General features: G+C 36.7%; 1 protein-coding gene across 15 annotated transcripts in view; it reads left to right on the plus strand.

Moving 5' to 3' along the window:
- ERC1 (ELKS/RAB6-interacting/CAST family member 1) overlaps positions 1-16,499 on the plus strand; it is a 633,143-nt gene that overhangs the window by 252,638 nt on the left and 364,006 nt on the right. The gene's annotated exons all lie outside the window — the stretch shown is intronic.

Consider the following 16,499-nt stretch of genomic DNA (forward strand, 5'->3'; position numbering starts at 1 on the left):
GCCTGTCTTCTTTTTCTTGGCAATAATACCTTAGAATGAAGGTCTAGGTTTTAGGGAATCCTATAAACATGCTGGAAGCCTCTGAAACTCCTGGTGTGACATCTAAGCCACTGTCATATTGATTTTCTCTTTTTCTGTCTTCTCTTTGGATATGATATAATATGTATGCCGTAATTCCACGATTAGAAAACTTTAACTGGACTGTGGAGGAGTTATTTTCTAGAAGCTAATTTTAGGCTTTGCAACAAGTGCATTCTAAACACAGAGAGTCTAGTTTTTTATTTTTATTTTTTCATTCCTCTTTTATATAACTTTTACTGATACTTTTACTGATACTTCTTACAGAAGGATAAATTTCTTCAAATGCACCAGCATTTGAAAAGAAGCATCATACCAATTTTTCCTCACTTTTGCAACTGTTAATATTAACAATGGTTAATTCTGGCATTTTTCTTTTTCTTCCTCTTCTTTCTTTTAAAAAAAATGCAAATCTGATGAATGGAAAAGAATTCATTTTTGTTGGAATTTATATTTCTTTGATTACTAGTGACATTGTTTCTTTTCATATCTTGAATTTTCATTTGGTTGTTAATGTAATTCAAATCCTCCTTTTTTCCCCAATGATAGCTTTTTCTTTCATGAATTTTGTGCTTTATTTATCCACATTTTGAGAGCATATATTTAATTTGCTTTAAATATTTTTAAGTTCTGTTATTGCTTGTTTTTGTTTTAAATACACATTTGCTTTTTAACTTAGAGTGTTTTGTGTGTGTAGGGAGGTTCTCCCCCCCCCACCCAATAATTTCAGTAGTATGTTTACAGAAAATTATTTCATTGCTCACAAGTTTGAATTGGCATCTTTATATTTTATGAAATTGGTTAACAATTAAATCTGTTTATAGGGTTTCAATTTAACCTCCCTCCTTGAACTATTTTCTAAATTATAGAAAATATCTATTTTATAATAAGGCAAGCCTCTTTTAGTTCACCTCTTAGCTGTATCATTTCTTGTGTTCCCCTGCTGCTAATTTAATGTTTTCTATTGCTAGTCTTTGTAAACCAAAGATATTCTGTGCTCCTATCAGTTTTTGTAATGCCAAGAGTGCTTTTATATGTAATCTCATATCCTGTTTTTAAAAGTAGATAAGTAAGATAGATTACATTATTTATATTTTACATAAAAGGATTACTAATGTAGAGGGGTTGACTGACTTTTCCCAAGGTGTGTCTCAATGATAGTTGATGGCCTTGCTATGAAGGAAATGGATGTATTTCATTCAGAGACAGTGAAAAGAGGACAGGCCTACAATTAAGATACTTAGGATCTGATCTCAGTTCTTTCACTAACTACTGTGTTACTGAAGTATATTTTAAAATTAGTTTATTGCATATAACAGCCCAGTGGTAGTGAGTTTTCCTAGCCCTAGACTAGGAATTCTCTAAATACAATTCATGTCTGAAAGAAGCTAGGGATTTTTTGAGAAATGCCTGATTCCAGAATGGAGCTGGACATGTATAAGCTAAACCTAGATCTCTAGATCAGTGGTTCGGAGATTTCATTGTACCTTGAAGTTACCTGGAGGCCTTTTCAAGCTTAGATTGCTGGGTCCTGACCTTAAGATTCTGATTCAGTAAGTTTGTTTAAGCCCCAAGAATTTGCATTTCTAATAACTTCATAGGTGATGATGACATTCTGGTTCTTGAACCAAAATTTGAAAAATATTACAGTACAGGATCATGTGATAATAAAAAATTAAGCTGTCAGAAGTTACTGAGGTCATATAAGAAGGTTAAGGAAATGCAAATCAAAATTGAGATTCCATCTTTTTCCAGTCAGAATGGCAGTCATTTATAATACAAATAATAATAAATGCTGGCAAGGATTTGGAGGATGTAGAGAGAAAGAACACTTAATCATTGTTGGTGGGACTACAAATTAGTACAACCACTGTGGAAATTGGTATGGAGATTACTCAAAAGACTAGGAATGGAACCACTATATGACCCAGCTATTCCATTCTTTGGTATTTATCTAAAAGAACTGAAGTCATCATACTCTAATGATACATGCATTCCAGTGTTTACAGCAGTGCAATTCATAATAGCCAAGTTATAGAACCAGCCCAGGCGTTCTGTGAACAGAGGAGTGGATAAAGAAAATGTGATATATACACACACTGTGGAGTTCTACTCAGCCATAAATAGGAATGAAATGATGTCATTTACTGATAAATGGATGGTTGGAGAACATCATGCTAATTGAAATAAGCCAGACTCTCACAGTCAAGGATAGAATATATTCTCTCATAAGCAGAATCTAGGCAGAAAAAAAGAATAAAAGAAAGGGAGGAGGGCCCATGAAAATAGAAGGGAAAACATTAGATGGAAAGGGAGAGGGAGGAGTGGAGAGAAAGGGAAAGAACCAGGGAATGAAGTTAGCCACATTAACCCCTTTGTATATATGAATATTTACAAAGAGTCCCACTTTTATGTGTAATTACAGTGTACCAATTAAAAATAAATAGAAGGGAGATGATTAGATGATAAGGGAGAAGGAAAAGGAAAAAGGAAATAATGGGGAATGATATGGAGTAAGTTATTGGCATATATGAATATGTCATAATGAGTACTACTATTACATATAATTACAATGTACTAATAAAAACTTTTCTAAAAAAGGACAGAGGAGCAACAACAAGAGGGACCATTATTGACCTAGGACGGTCAGTTATAAAAAGGATTGAGTACAGTGGATTAAAATAAATATATTTAAATCTAAGAGCTTTTTATGAAGACTGTAAAAATAATTTAGAGATTGCTAAAGGACCAGCTCATTACTCTGAACAAACAGGTAAATAAAAGGAAAGAATTAGACAGTTAACTTGCCTTTTATGGGTAAATTGTGTTTTAGAGAAATCAGATAGTGGATCATGGTAGGTTCAGTGTTGAAAAATTCCAGCTGATAAATGCAGAAGGAATGATAGAATTTAGAAAATTATCTTTTTGCAGTTAACTAAATAAACATGGATTGAGGCAACTCAACAGTGATTGCTAAAGTTATTATTGGATGAAATGTCATTGGAGAACTGAATAATGGATGGAACAAGTTGATACCCATCAAATAAATCTTCAGTTCCTGTAGAGAGAAAAAAAATCACACGTTAAGCCTTTGACTATGATGCATTTGCATATGTGTTCAAAGAGTCAAATCTAAATTTAATTGAGCCAGGTTGAAAAAAAAGGGCAGAGAAGTATGTTAATTACTCATGGAAGTGCTATCAACCAAACCTAGATTATAAGAAAAAAAAATTTTGGCACTGGGGATTGAACCCAAGTGTGCTTAACCCCTGAGCCACAACCCCAGCCCTTTTTTATTTTGAGACAAGGTCTCATTAAGTTGCAAAGGGCCTTGCTAAGTTGCTGAGGCTGGCCTTGAACTTGAGATCTTCCTACCTGAGACTCTGGAGTCACTGGGATTACAAGTGTGCACTACCATGCCTGTCTCAGATTATAAAAAAATTCTAAAATGACAGATAACTTATTTTCTTCAACTAATATATGAGAAAGGGGAGAAAAAGAGAAAGATGATTTTTACAGATTTTTTTTTTAATTTAGAGAACATAAATATCTTGAAAATCATTTAGAACTTACTTGGATCCTGACTTAAATAACTATAAAAAATGTTTTTGGTGGGAGAGATACAGGGAGTTAACAGGATATCAAATGTTATTAACAAAGTTTAAATTTTTTGTTATAATTAAAGTATTTTGTTATTGAAGTACATAGAGGAAGTGTTTGTAGACAAAATCATGTGGTATCTGATTTTTAATTCCAATTTTAAGCGGAGGCAGTATTGATAAAAAAAAAAAAAGAATCATTTGTAACTGAATATTAAGAGTTTTGGGCTTTGTAGTAGTGGTGTAATTAGGGAAACATGAAATACTTTATATGAGAGTAAGCACCTGTTTCTTTAAGACAGAATCTTTCCCCTTAAGACAGCAGTGTGAAAAATTGGATGCATAGAACTTTGTTTATGGCAGTGTTTCTCACTCAGTAACTATTTTGATCCCTAGTGATGTTTGTCAATATTTGGAGACAGTTTTAGTTGACTTAACTAGAGGGATGCTGGTGGCATCTAGTGGGTAGAGGTCAGAGATGCTGCTAGACATCCTGTAACACACAGAACAGCTTCCACAACAAAGGTTTATTCAGTATAAAATGTTGACTAGTTGTGAGGTTTTAAAACCCTGTTTTAGAAACAGTGAATACCAGTTCATTACTCAAAGTATTGCTATGGAAAAAGCCTTCATGTTTAGTTTTAGAAAAAGACTTGGTACTCCAAAAATACTTAGTATTTTTTTACACTGTTGTAATTAAATGACTGGTTACATTTTCATTGTATCATATATTAGTAGGAAAATAATGGATTGGGGTTTTTTATTTAAAAAATTGTGAAATGAGCTAGGTGCGGTGGCTCCTATCTGTAATACCAGCAGCTCCAGAGGCTAAGGCAGGAGGATTGCAAGTTCAAAGCCAGACTCAGCAATTTAGTGAGACCCTGCCTCTAAATAAAATATAAAAAGTGGCTAGGAGTATAGCTTAGTTGTTAAGTGCCCCTGGTTTCAACCCCTGTTACCAATAAACAAACAACAAATAAATATGTAAAAAAAGAAAAATTCTGAAATGAATTTTTAAAATATCTGGATATTCATTTGGATGATCTGTTGAAGTTTTCATGAAAAAGGAAAAGTAAAGGAAACATTATTGTTTTATTTCTGCTTTTAGAAGGAATTAGTTCCACTATAATCATTCTACGATTAAAGTATATTCTTTATCATGTTGAAATTATTTATACTTAAGGTTTTGAACTTTGATAAATAATGAATATTTAATCTTTATCAGATGCCACCTTGGCGTTTGAAGATCAGTTATACTAATTATGTTAATAAAGACATAGTAAATACGTTTTATTTGTAAAGATAAACAATCTGGAAAATTGAAACCTTTTGTTTTTGAGTTTTCGCCAATTATGGTGTTATATTCATGACTTGCTTCAGTCTTCCAGACAGAAGTTGAAGTTTGTCACAAAGCAGTGGTCCTACTATTCTCTTTACTTATTTTTATTCTGAGAAATAAAATATATTTTAAAAATGTGCACACACATAATAAATAAAACAGTGTCTTAATAAGTTAGACTATTGCTGGCTTCTCAGAAATAACATGTATGTGGCTTCCCAATCATTTCTCCCCCTTCCTCCAGAGAACATCACATGATGACTTTTATCCTTCTTGTTTTTCTTTATAACCTGTGGATATATAAGGGGTTACTCAGGGGTTAGAGGTATAACTGTGTGGTAGAGTGCATGCTCAGTACATACCAGGCCTTGGGTTCAACCCACTGCACGGGGGGGGCGGGGGAGAAGTGTAGGTGTATTAGTCAGCTTTATGTCTATGACCAAAATACCCAACAAGAATGACTTAGAGAAGGAAAAGTTTATTTTGGGCCCACCATTTGGGATGTTTAGTGCATGGTTGGTCAGCAGCATTGCTCTGGGCCAAAGGCGAGACAGAATATCATGGCAGAAGAAAGCTGCTTACCTTGTGGTAGCCAGGAAGCAGAGAGAGGGGGCAAGGAAGAAAGACACCAGGGACAAAATGTACCATTCCCAAGGCTGGCCCCTAGTGACTTTCTCTAGCTACACCCCATCTCTCTACAGTTACTACCCATAATTCATTCCGATTATTAATCCATCAGATGGATCAATCCACAGATTAGTTTATTGTTCTCATAATCTAATCACCCCTGCAGTAATACAGAAGCTTTTGGGGGGAACACCTTATATCTAAACCATAGCATATAATTTTGCATATTTTGTACTTTACATAAATGCAGTCTCCTATTATTTGTTTGTTACTTCTTTTGATTAGCATTATGTGAGAGATTTATTTATGCTAGTTTTAGATAGCAGTTATTTCATTCCTTGCTACTAAATTCTTTTTCTACTTGAAATTCCAGAAAGTGTTCCAAAGACATTCTTTTTACTTTGTAATTGTACATAGTGTGCCGCCCCCCACCCCTTTTCTCCTTTTTTTTCTAGCTTTCACATGAGAAAAACATGACCCTTAATTTTTTGAGCCTGACATATTTCTCCTAGCATAATACTCCCCAGTTCCATCCATTTTTGTGCAAATGACATAATTTCATTCTTTATGATTGATTCAATCTCCATTGTATATATGTGTGTGTGTGTATCTCACATTTTCTTTATCCAATTGTTGTCAGACACCTTGGCTGGTTCCATGAGTTGACTGTTAATGGTAAACATGGATATGCATGTCTCTGTAGTGTGCAGACCTTCATTCTTGTGGATGATTACGATTTCCAGAGTGACTGGAATTGTATAATTCCCACTTGACATTGTATAAGAATTCCTTTTTTTTTTAATTTGCTCTTCTTTTTCTAAGGCTTTGAGATGTAATGTTAGGTCATTTACTTGTTGAATTTTTATTCTTTTATTGAATGAATTCAATGCAATAAACTTTCCTCTTAGTACTGCTTTCATAGTGTCCCAGAGATTTTGTTATGTTGTATTGGTGTTCTCAAATAACTCTGAGAATTTTTTCATCTTCTCTTTGATGTCTTCTGCTATCCGTACATCATTCAGTAGTGTATTATTTACTCTCAAGGAGTTGGAGTAGATTATGTTTCTTATTTTATCTTTGATTTCTAATTTCATTACATTATGATCTGAGAGAATGCAAGGTATTATATCTATTTTGTTGTATTTGCTAAGAGTTGCTTTGTGGCATAAGATACGGTCTCTTTTAGGGAAGGATTCATGTGCTGCTGAGTAAAAAGTGTATTTGCATGTTAATTGATGGAATATTCTATATATGTCTGTTAAGTCTAAATTATTGATTGTATTATAAAGTTCTATGGTTTCTTTGTTCAGTTTTTCTTTAGAAGATATATCCAGTGTTGAGAGAGATGTGTTAAAGTCACCTGATATTTTTGTGTTGTGGTCTATTCGATTCCTGAAATTGAGAAGTGATTATCTGATGTATATGGATGCTCCATTGTTTGGGGCATAAAAATTTACAATTCTTTTTTCTTGTTGATTTATGATTCCATTAAGCACTATGAAATGACCTCACTTATCCCTTCAGTAAATTTGGCTTGAAGTCCACTTTATCTATTATGAAGATGGAAACCCCTGCTTGTTCACCCAGTCCATGTGAATGATATGATTTTTCCCATCCTTTCACCTTCAGTCGATTGATGTCATTCCTATGAGAAGAATCTCTTGAAGGCAGCATATTGTTTTTTTTTTTTTAAATCCATTATGCCAGTCTATGTCTTTGTATTAATGAATTTAAGCCATTAAAATTCAGGGTTATTACTGAGGTGTGATTTGTATTCCTAGTCATTTTGGCTTATTTTTGGTTTTTAACTTGACATGGTTTCACTGTTGATTGACTTTTCCTTTAGTGTAGATTCTCCCTTTGTTGAATATTATTGTTGTTTTTCATTTCATCCTCATGGAATATTTTGCTAAATATGTTCTGTAGTGCAGGCTTTCTACTTGTCAATTCTTTTAACTTTTGTTTATCATGGAAGATTTTTATTTTGTCATCAAATCTGAAGTTTAGTTTTGTTGGATATGATTCTTGGTTGGCATACATTTTCTTTAAGGGCGTGGTATATGTTGTTCCAGAACCTCCTAGCTTTTAGAGTCTGGGTTGAGAAATCTGCTGATATCAATATTTGTTTCCCCCTATGTGTAATCTGATACTTCTCTCTTGCAGCCTTTAGGATGTTGTCTTTTATTTTATATTCTGAGCATTTTCATTACAATGTGCCCTGGTGTGGATCTGTTATAATTTTGTACACTTGGTGTCCTGTAAGTCTCTTGTATTTGATTTTCCATTTCTTTCTTCATTCTGGGAAATTTTCTGATACTATTTCATTGAATAGATAGTTCCTTTATTTGGTTCATATTTCTGTGCCTTCCTCAATCCCAATAATTCTTAAATTTCATCTTTTCATGTTATCCTATAATTCTTGGAGGCTCCATTCATGATTTCTTTCTTTTTTTTAAATTGTAAACAAATGGGATACGTGTTGTTTCTCTGTTTGTACATGGCGTAAAGGCATTCCATTTGTGTAATCATAAATTTACATAGGGTATTGTTGTTTGATTCATTCTGTTATTTTTTCCCTCCCCCCACCCCTCTTTTCCCTCTATACAGACCTTCCTTCCTCCATTCTTGCCCCCCTCCCTAATCCTAACTCTAACCTTAACACTAACCCCTCCCTCCCCGCATTGTGTGTCCTCATCCACTTATTAGCGATATCATTCGACCTTTGGTTTTTTGAGATTGGCTTATCTCACTTAGCATGATATTCTCCAATTTCATCCATTTGCCTGCAAATGCCATAATTTTATTATTCTTTATGGCTGAGTAATATTCCATTGTGTGTGTATATATATATATATATATATATATATATATATATATATATATACACACCACAGTTTCTTTATCCATTCATCAATTGAAGGACATCTAGGTTGGTTCCACAATCTGGCTATTGTGAATTGAGCCGCTATGAACATTGATGTGGCTGTATCTCTGTAGTATGCTGATTTTAAGTCCTTTGGGTATAGGCCAAGGAGTGGGATAGCTGGGTCAAATGGTGGTTCCATTCCAAGTTTTCTAAGGAATCTCCACACTGCTTTCCAGAGTGGCTGCACTAATTTGCAGCCCCACCAGCAATGTGTGAGTGTACCTTTCTCCCCACATCCTCGCCAACACATGTTGTTGCTTGTATTCTTGATAATTGCCATTCTAATTGGGGTGAGATGGAATCTTAGGGTGGTTTTGATTTGCATTTCTCTTATTACTAGAGATGTTGAACATTTTTCCATATGTTTGTTGATTGCTTGTAGATCTTCTTCTGTGAAGTGTCTGTTCATTTCCTTAGCCCATTTGTTGATTGGATTATTTGCATTCTTGGTGTAGAGTTTTTTGAGTTCTTTAGAGATTCTGGAGATTAGTGCTCTATCTGAAGTATGTGTGGCAAAGATATTCTCCCACTCTGTAGGCTCTTTCTTTGCATTGCTGATAGTTTCCTTTGCTGAGAGAAAGCTTTTTAGTTTGAATCTATCCCAGTTATTGATTCTTGCTTTTATTTCTTGTGCTATGTGAGTCCTGTTGAGGAAGTCTGGTCCTAAGCTGACATGTTGAAGATCTGGACCTACTTTTTCTTCTATAATTTGCAAGGTCTCTGGTCTGATTCCCAGGTCCTTAATCCATTGTGAGTTGAGTTTGGTGCAGGGTGAGAGATATGGGTTTAGTTTCATTCTGTTACATATGGATTTCGAATTCTCCCAGCACCATTTGTTGAATAGGCTATCTTTTCTCCATTGCATATTTTTGGCACCTTTGTCTAGTATGAGAAAATTGTATTTATTTGGGTTTGTGTTCGTGTCCTCTATTCTGTGCCATTGATCTACCTTTCTATTTTGGCGCCAATACCATGCCGTTTTTGTTACTATTGCTTTGTAGTAGAGTTGAAGATCTGGTATTGTGATACCCCCTGTTTCACTCTTCCTGCTAAGGATTGCTTTAGCTATTCTGGGTTTCTTATTCTTCCAGATGAATTTCATAATTGCTTGCTCTATTTCTGTAAGGTATGTCATTGAGATTTTAATTGGAATTGCATTGAATCTGTATAGCACTTTTGGTAGTATGGCCATTTTGACAATATTAATTCTTCCTATCCAAGAACATGGGAGATCTTTTCATCTTCTAAGGTTTTCTTTAATTTCTTTCTTTAGTGTACTGTAGTTCTCATTGTAGAGGTCTTTCACCTCTTTTGTGAGATTGATTCCCAAGTATTTTATTTTTTTTTCGAGGCTATTGTGAATGGGGTAGTTTTCCTGATTATTCTTTCCAAAGATTCATCACTTATGTATAAAAATGCATTAGATTTATGTGCATTGATCTCATATCCTGCTACTTTACTGAATTCACTTATGAGTTCTAAAAGTTTTCTGGTGGAATTTCCTGGTTCCTCTAAGTATATAATCATATCATCAGCAAATAGGGATAGTTTGAGTTCTTCTTTTCCTATTCATATCCCTTTAATTTCTTTGGTCTGTCTAATTGCTCTGGCTAGAGTTTCAAGAACGATGTTGAATAGAAGTGGTGAAAGAGGGCATCCCTGCCTTGTTCCAGTTTTTAGGGGGAATGCTTTCAGTTTTTCACCATTTAGAATGATATTAGCCATGGGCTTAGCATAGATGGCCTTCACAATGTTAAGGAATGATCCCACTATCCCTATTTTTTCTAGTGTTTTGAGCATGAAGGGGTGCTGTATTTTATCAAATGCTTTTTCTGCATCGATTGAAATAATCATGTGATTCTTGACTTTAAGTCTGTTGATATGGTGAATGACATTTATTGATTTCCGGATGTTGAACCAACCTTGCATCCCTGGGATGAAACCCACTTGATCATGGTGCACTAGCTTTTTAATATATTTTTGTATGCGATTTGCTAAAATTTTGTTGAGAATTTTTGCATCGATGTTCATTAAGGATATTGGTCTGAAATTTCCTTTCCTCGATGTGTCTCTGTCTGGTTTAGGTATCAGGGTGATATTGGCTTCATAGAATGAGTTTGGGAGGGTTCCCTCCTCTTCTATTTTATGGAATACTTTGAGAAGTATTGGAATGAGCTCTTCTTTAAAGGTTTTGTAGAACTCGGCTGAGAACCCATCTGGTCCCGGACTTTTCTTTGTTGGTAGGCTTTTGATGATCTCTTCTATTTCATTACTTGAAATTGGTCTATTTAAATTGTGTATGTCCTCCTCGTTCAGTTTAGGCAATTCATATGTCTCTAGAAACCTGTTGATGTCTTCGAAATTTTCTGTTTTGTTGGAGTATAGATTTTCAAAATAGCTTCTAATTATGTTTTGTATTTCACTTGTGTCTGTTGTGATATTTCCTTGTTCATTCCGAATTTCAGTGATTTGGGTTTTCTCTCGTCTTCTCTTTGTTAGTGTGGCTAAAGGTTTATTTTTTCAAAGAACCAACTATTTATTTTGTCAATTTTTTGTATTGTTTCTTTTGTTTCAGTTTCATTGATTTCAGCTCTGAGTTTAACTATTTCCTGTCTTCTTCTCCATTTGGTTCTGGTCTGTTCTTTTTCTAGGGCTTTGAGCTGTAGTGTTAGTGTTATTTGTTGAGTTTTACTTCTTTTATTAAATGCACTCCATGAAATAAATTTTCCTCTAAGTACTGCTTTCATAGTGTCCCAGAGATTTTGATATGATGTTTTTTGTTCTCATTTACCACTAAGAATTTTTTAATTTCCTTCCTAATATCTTCTGTTATCCATTCATCATATAATAGCATATTGTTTAATCTCCAGGTGTTGGAATAGTTTTTGTTTTTTACTCTTTCATTTATTTCTTACTTCAATCCATTATGATCTGATGGAATACAAGGTTGTGTCTCTATCCTCTTGTATTTGCTAACATTAGCTTTGTGGCATAATATATGGTCTATTTTAGAGAAGGATCCATGTGCTGCTGAGAAGAAAGTGTATTCGCTCTTGGTTGGATGGTATATTCTATAAATGTCCATTAAGTCTAAATTATTGTTCGTGTTATTGAGTTCTATGGTTTCTTTGTTTAATTTTTGTTTGGAAGATCTGTCCAGTGGTGAGAGAGGTGTGTTAAAATCACCTAGTATTATTGTGTTATTGTCTATTTGGTTTCTGAAATTGAGAAGGATTTGTTTGACATACATGGATGAGCCACTGTTTGGGGCATAGATGTTTATAATTGTTATATCTTGCTGATTTATGCTTCCCTTAAGCAGTATGAACTGTCCTTCTTTATCCCTTCTGACTAACTTTGGCTTGAAACCACACTATCTGAAATGAGGATGGATACGCCAGCTTTTTTGCTGAGTCCATGTGCATGGTATGTTTTTCCCCATCCTTTCACCTTTAGTCTATGAGTATTTTTTTTCTATGATGTGAGTCTCTTGCAGGCAACATATTGTTGGATCTTTCTTTTTAATCCAATCTGCCAGTCTATGTCTTTTGATTGATGAAGTCAGGCCATTAGCATTCAGGGTTATTATTGAGGTATGATTTGGCTTCCCAGTCATTTGGTTCATTTTATAAATTTTATTTATTTATTTATTTATTTATTTATTTATTTTACACGACTTGGTTCCTCCTTTATTTGACAATTCCTTTAGGATAATTCCTCCCTTTCCTGATTTGCTTCTTTGTTTTTCATCTCTTCCTCATGGAATATTTTGCTGAGAATGTTCTGTAATGCTGGCTTTCTTTCTGTAAATTCTTTTAGCTTTTGTTTATCATGGAAGGATTTTATTTCATCGTCAAATTTGAAGGTAAGTTTTGCTGGGTATAAGATTCTTGGTTGGCATCCATTTTCTTTCAGGGCTTGAAAAATGTTGTTCCAGGCCTTCTAGCTTTTAGGGTCTGGATTGAAAAATCTGCTGATATTCGTATTGGTTTCCCCCTGAATGTAATTTGGTTCTTTTCTCTCACAGCCTTTAAAATTCTATCTTTATTTTGTATGTTAGGTATTTTCATTATAATGTGCCTTGGTGTGGGTATCTTGTAATTTTGTATATTTGGAGTCCTATAAGCCTCTTGAACTTGATTTTCCATTCCATTCTTCAGATTTTGGAAGTTTTCTGATATTATTTCATTGATTATATTGTTCATTCCTTTGGTTTGTTTCTCTAGGCCTTCCTCAATCCCAATAATTCTTAAATTTGGCCTTTTCATAATATCCCATAGTTCTTGGAGATTCTGTTCATGATTTCTTACCATCTTCTCTGTTTGTTCAACTTTGTTTTCAAGGTTAAACATTTTGTCTTCAATGTCTGATGTTCTGTGTTCCAGGTGTTCTATCCTATTGGATATGCTTTCTATGGACTTCTTAATTTGGTTTATTATTTCCTTCATTTGAAGGATTTCTGTTTGTTTCTTTTTCAGTATCTCTAACTCTTTATTGAAATGATCTTTTGCTTCCTGTATTTGCTCTTTTAACTGTTGATTGGTGCGATCATTCAATGCCTGCATTTGCTGTTTCATCTCATCCTTTGCTTCCCTGATCATTTTAATTATGTACATTCTGAACTCCTTTTCTGTCATTTCTTCTGCCATGCTGTCATTGGGTTTTATTGATGTAACATCTAGATTTGTTTGGGGCATATTCGTCCCTTGTTTTCTCATGTTGTCCAGGTATCAGTGGACCACTGAGATGTTGCAGATTTCCTCTGTTGACTTATAATGTCCCTGAAGATTTCTAGTATATCCCCTCTTAGCCTTCAGTAGGCTGAAGTCTTGGAGGAAGTTGGTAGTGCGGTGCTCCACAACGAAGCTGCCTCTCTAGGGGTGGTGTCCTTCAGGTGGGGTATATTCCCTGCTAGTGGGCAGAGGTGTCTCCAGTTGTTGACCAATGGTCATCCAAAGGGGAACAAGGCTGCAGGCTGAGGCAAGGCCTGTTTGGGCCTGTGTCTCTGGTTTTACCATCCTTGTGGGAAAACCTCACCGGCAGGGAAGACTAACCCGGTGGGGAGGTCTCGCTGGTCAGTTCCGCTCCTAGAGGTTCCCCTCAATCTACAACTACTGCCTGGGCTGGGCTGCCTTCCTCTGCAGTGTTCTCAGGGGCCCGGTCCTACCTCCTGGGCCTGGGAGCCTCACCCTTCGCAGATGAGTCTCCTTAGGCTGCCTCTCCTCAGAGAATCTGCCCGCAGTCCTGGAACCTTCGCTCCGCCCCTACGCGTGTCTCTGTGCGGCTCTTCCACCAAGAAGCCTCCTAGGTCCTGGGACCCTGCTCTGCACCTAATCACCTGGCTATGTGGCCTCTCCTCTGAGCAGCCACCTGGAGCCCCATACAATCGCGCCGAGTCCCAGAGACCCGCTGCACGCCTCTTCCTCCAGACAGCCGCCCGGTGTTCCGGTGCGGTCACTAGGAGTCCAAGCAACTCACTGTGTACCTCCTCCTCCCGCCAACTCTCTGTAGCCCTGGGCAGTCACTCCAAGTCCAAGTGACTCGCCCCGTTTCTCCTCCTCCTCTACGTAGCCCCCTGGGTGTTCAGAAGTGGTCACTGTGAGTCGCTCTGATTCGCTCTGAGTCCACGTGACCCGCTGCACGCCTCCTCCGGGCAGCTGCCCAGAGCTCTGGTGCGGCCACTGGAGACCAAGTGACCCACTGCGCTCCTTCTCCAGGCAGCCCCCTGGTGTTCAGGAGCGATCGCTTTGACTCCAAACAACTCACCACTCGCCTCCTCCTCTGAGCAGCCTCCTGGAGCTCCAACGCAGTCACCCGAGTCTAAGCGACCCGCCGCGCTCCTCCTCCTCCTCCTCCGGGCAGGCCCCAGTGTTCAGGAACGGTCGCTTTGAGTCCAAATAGCTCGCCATGCAGCTCCTCCTCCGGTAACCGCCCGTAGCTCTGGTATAGTCACTCCCAATCCAAGCAGCCATGCTCGTCCTCTTTTTCCTCCTCCTCAGGGCAGGCCCTGGTGTTCAGGAGTGGTTGCTCTGTGTCCAAACAGCTCGCCAAGGAGCTCCTGCACTGGCAACCGCCTGTAGCTCTGGTGTAGTTGCTCCAAGTCCAAGCGCCTCCCCGCACTGCTCCTCCTCCTCCTCCGGGCAGGCCCCCAAGAATTCCTTTTTAAGAAAAGGGACTGCTTGAAAATAAAAGAGAGATCAGTTGAGAAAGGTTTTGGGGGAGGGAGAAGGGAAAGGAGAGGCATGTTCAAGGATCAGAATATGGTGAATGAAATAGAGACTAGACAGGGGTGGATCAGATCACGTAGGACCTTATAGGCAACAATAAGTTTAGAATTTACAAGTAGTAAACATTTTACATAGACGATTGATAGGATCTGATTTGACTTTTGAGGGTACTGGGTTTTTTTCCAATTTCAAAGAATGATTAGGACCAAGTGGTTATGGAGAAAGCATGTGTTTGGCAGATATTTATTGTCTATCTACTTTATGCTGTGCAACATTCTGTGCCAGAAATAGTAATGATGTACGAGACAAGGTGTTTCTTCTCAAGGAGCTCACATTCTAGTAAGGGCCTGTAGGAAAGGAGAGTCGGTAATAGAGCTTTAGAGCTAAAGGAAAAGAGAAGAAAGTATGGGTTGTGAGTTATATTTTTATTAGTTCATTATAATTTTACATAATAGTGGGATCATTGTGACATATATGAACATGCATAAGCATAATTTGTTCCATTTCACTCCCTTTTCCTTCCCTTTCTCCTTTCTCCCACCCCCTTACTCTACTAGTCTCCCTTCTATTTATTTTTTAAAATTAGTGCATTATGATCATACATAAAAGTGAGATTCCTTGCAATATATTCATACATTCACAAAGCATAATTTGGTGAACTTCATTTCTTGGTACCTTCCCTCCTCAATCACCCTCAATCCCCTTCCTCTGCTTTACTGTTCTCCCCTCTATTTTCATGAGATTCCTTTTTTTATTTCTTTAATTTATATATAGGTAGAATGGTTAGGAATTTCTCATGGGTTATAATATGAGCACTAGGGAGAGGACTCCAGGATGATTCTGAGACTTCTGGCCTGAGTAACTGAATATATGGTAATCCTAAATAATAGTAAGAGGAAACCTGGGGATGATGATGATCAGACTTGTCTGAGAAAAAGAACAAGTCCATTTTCATCATGTTAAGGTTACTGTGAGCTATCCTAATAGAAATGTCAAGCAAATAGATGTGGAAAATTAAAGTTTATTAATATGGAATAAACTAATTTTGGAAATGAGCTTAAAATTGTATTTAAGTCCACGGTATTATTGGTATTGGTATAGATGGTATAATACCATCTACAGATAAAATATTAACAAAGGAACATGGGATTTGAGTTGAGCCCTTAGAATCCTCAACATTTACAGATGGGATAGACTAGGAGGAGATGGTACTGAGAAGCAGACTGAAATGAAGAGGCCAGTTGAGGTGGGAGAGAAAAAGAAGAGTATAGCATCACAGAAAGCAGGAGATTATCTCTAGAGTAAGGAATACAGAAGATCCCCCTGACATACATGGTTTGACTAAATAATGGTACTGGTATTTTTGCTTTACAGTGAATTTAGAAGGACTTAGCCCTATTGTATGTCGATGAACATCTATAAATACATTGTGTTAATGCTACTGAGAGACTGAGGAGAACAGCACAGTTGAGTGATCTGATCTAGTATATCAGAAATAATGGCCTAGAGGTAGCACAGTGACCTCCTCCATGATGCCTAGGAGGTAATAGTCCCATACTGATCCAGGTACTTGCATTGGCCAGTTTTTCTGTCATGTGCTCACTAAAATTCAGTGTCTCTTGGATCTTTGTCATACCTTCTCAGGAATGTTTTCTTGCATGTAGCTTTCCAGAACTTGACTATACATACGATGGTTGTCTAAA

The sequence above is a fragment of the Sciurus vulgaris genome, assembly GCF_902686455.1.
Source record: "Sciurus vulgaris genome assembly, chromosome: 5".
In the NCBI taxonomy this organism is placed as follows: domain Eukaryota; kingdom Metazoa; phylum Chordata; class Mammalia; order Rodentia; family Sciuridae; genus Sciurus; species Sciurus vulgaris.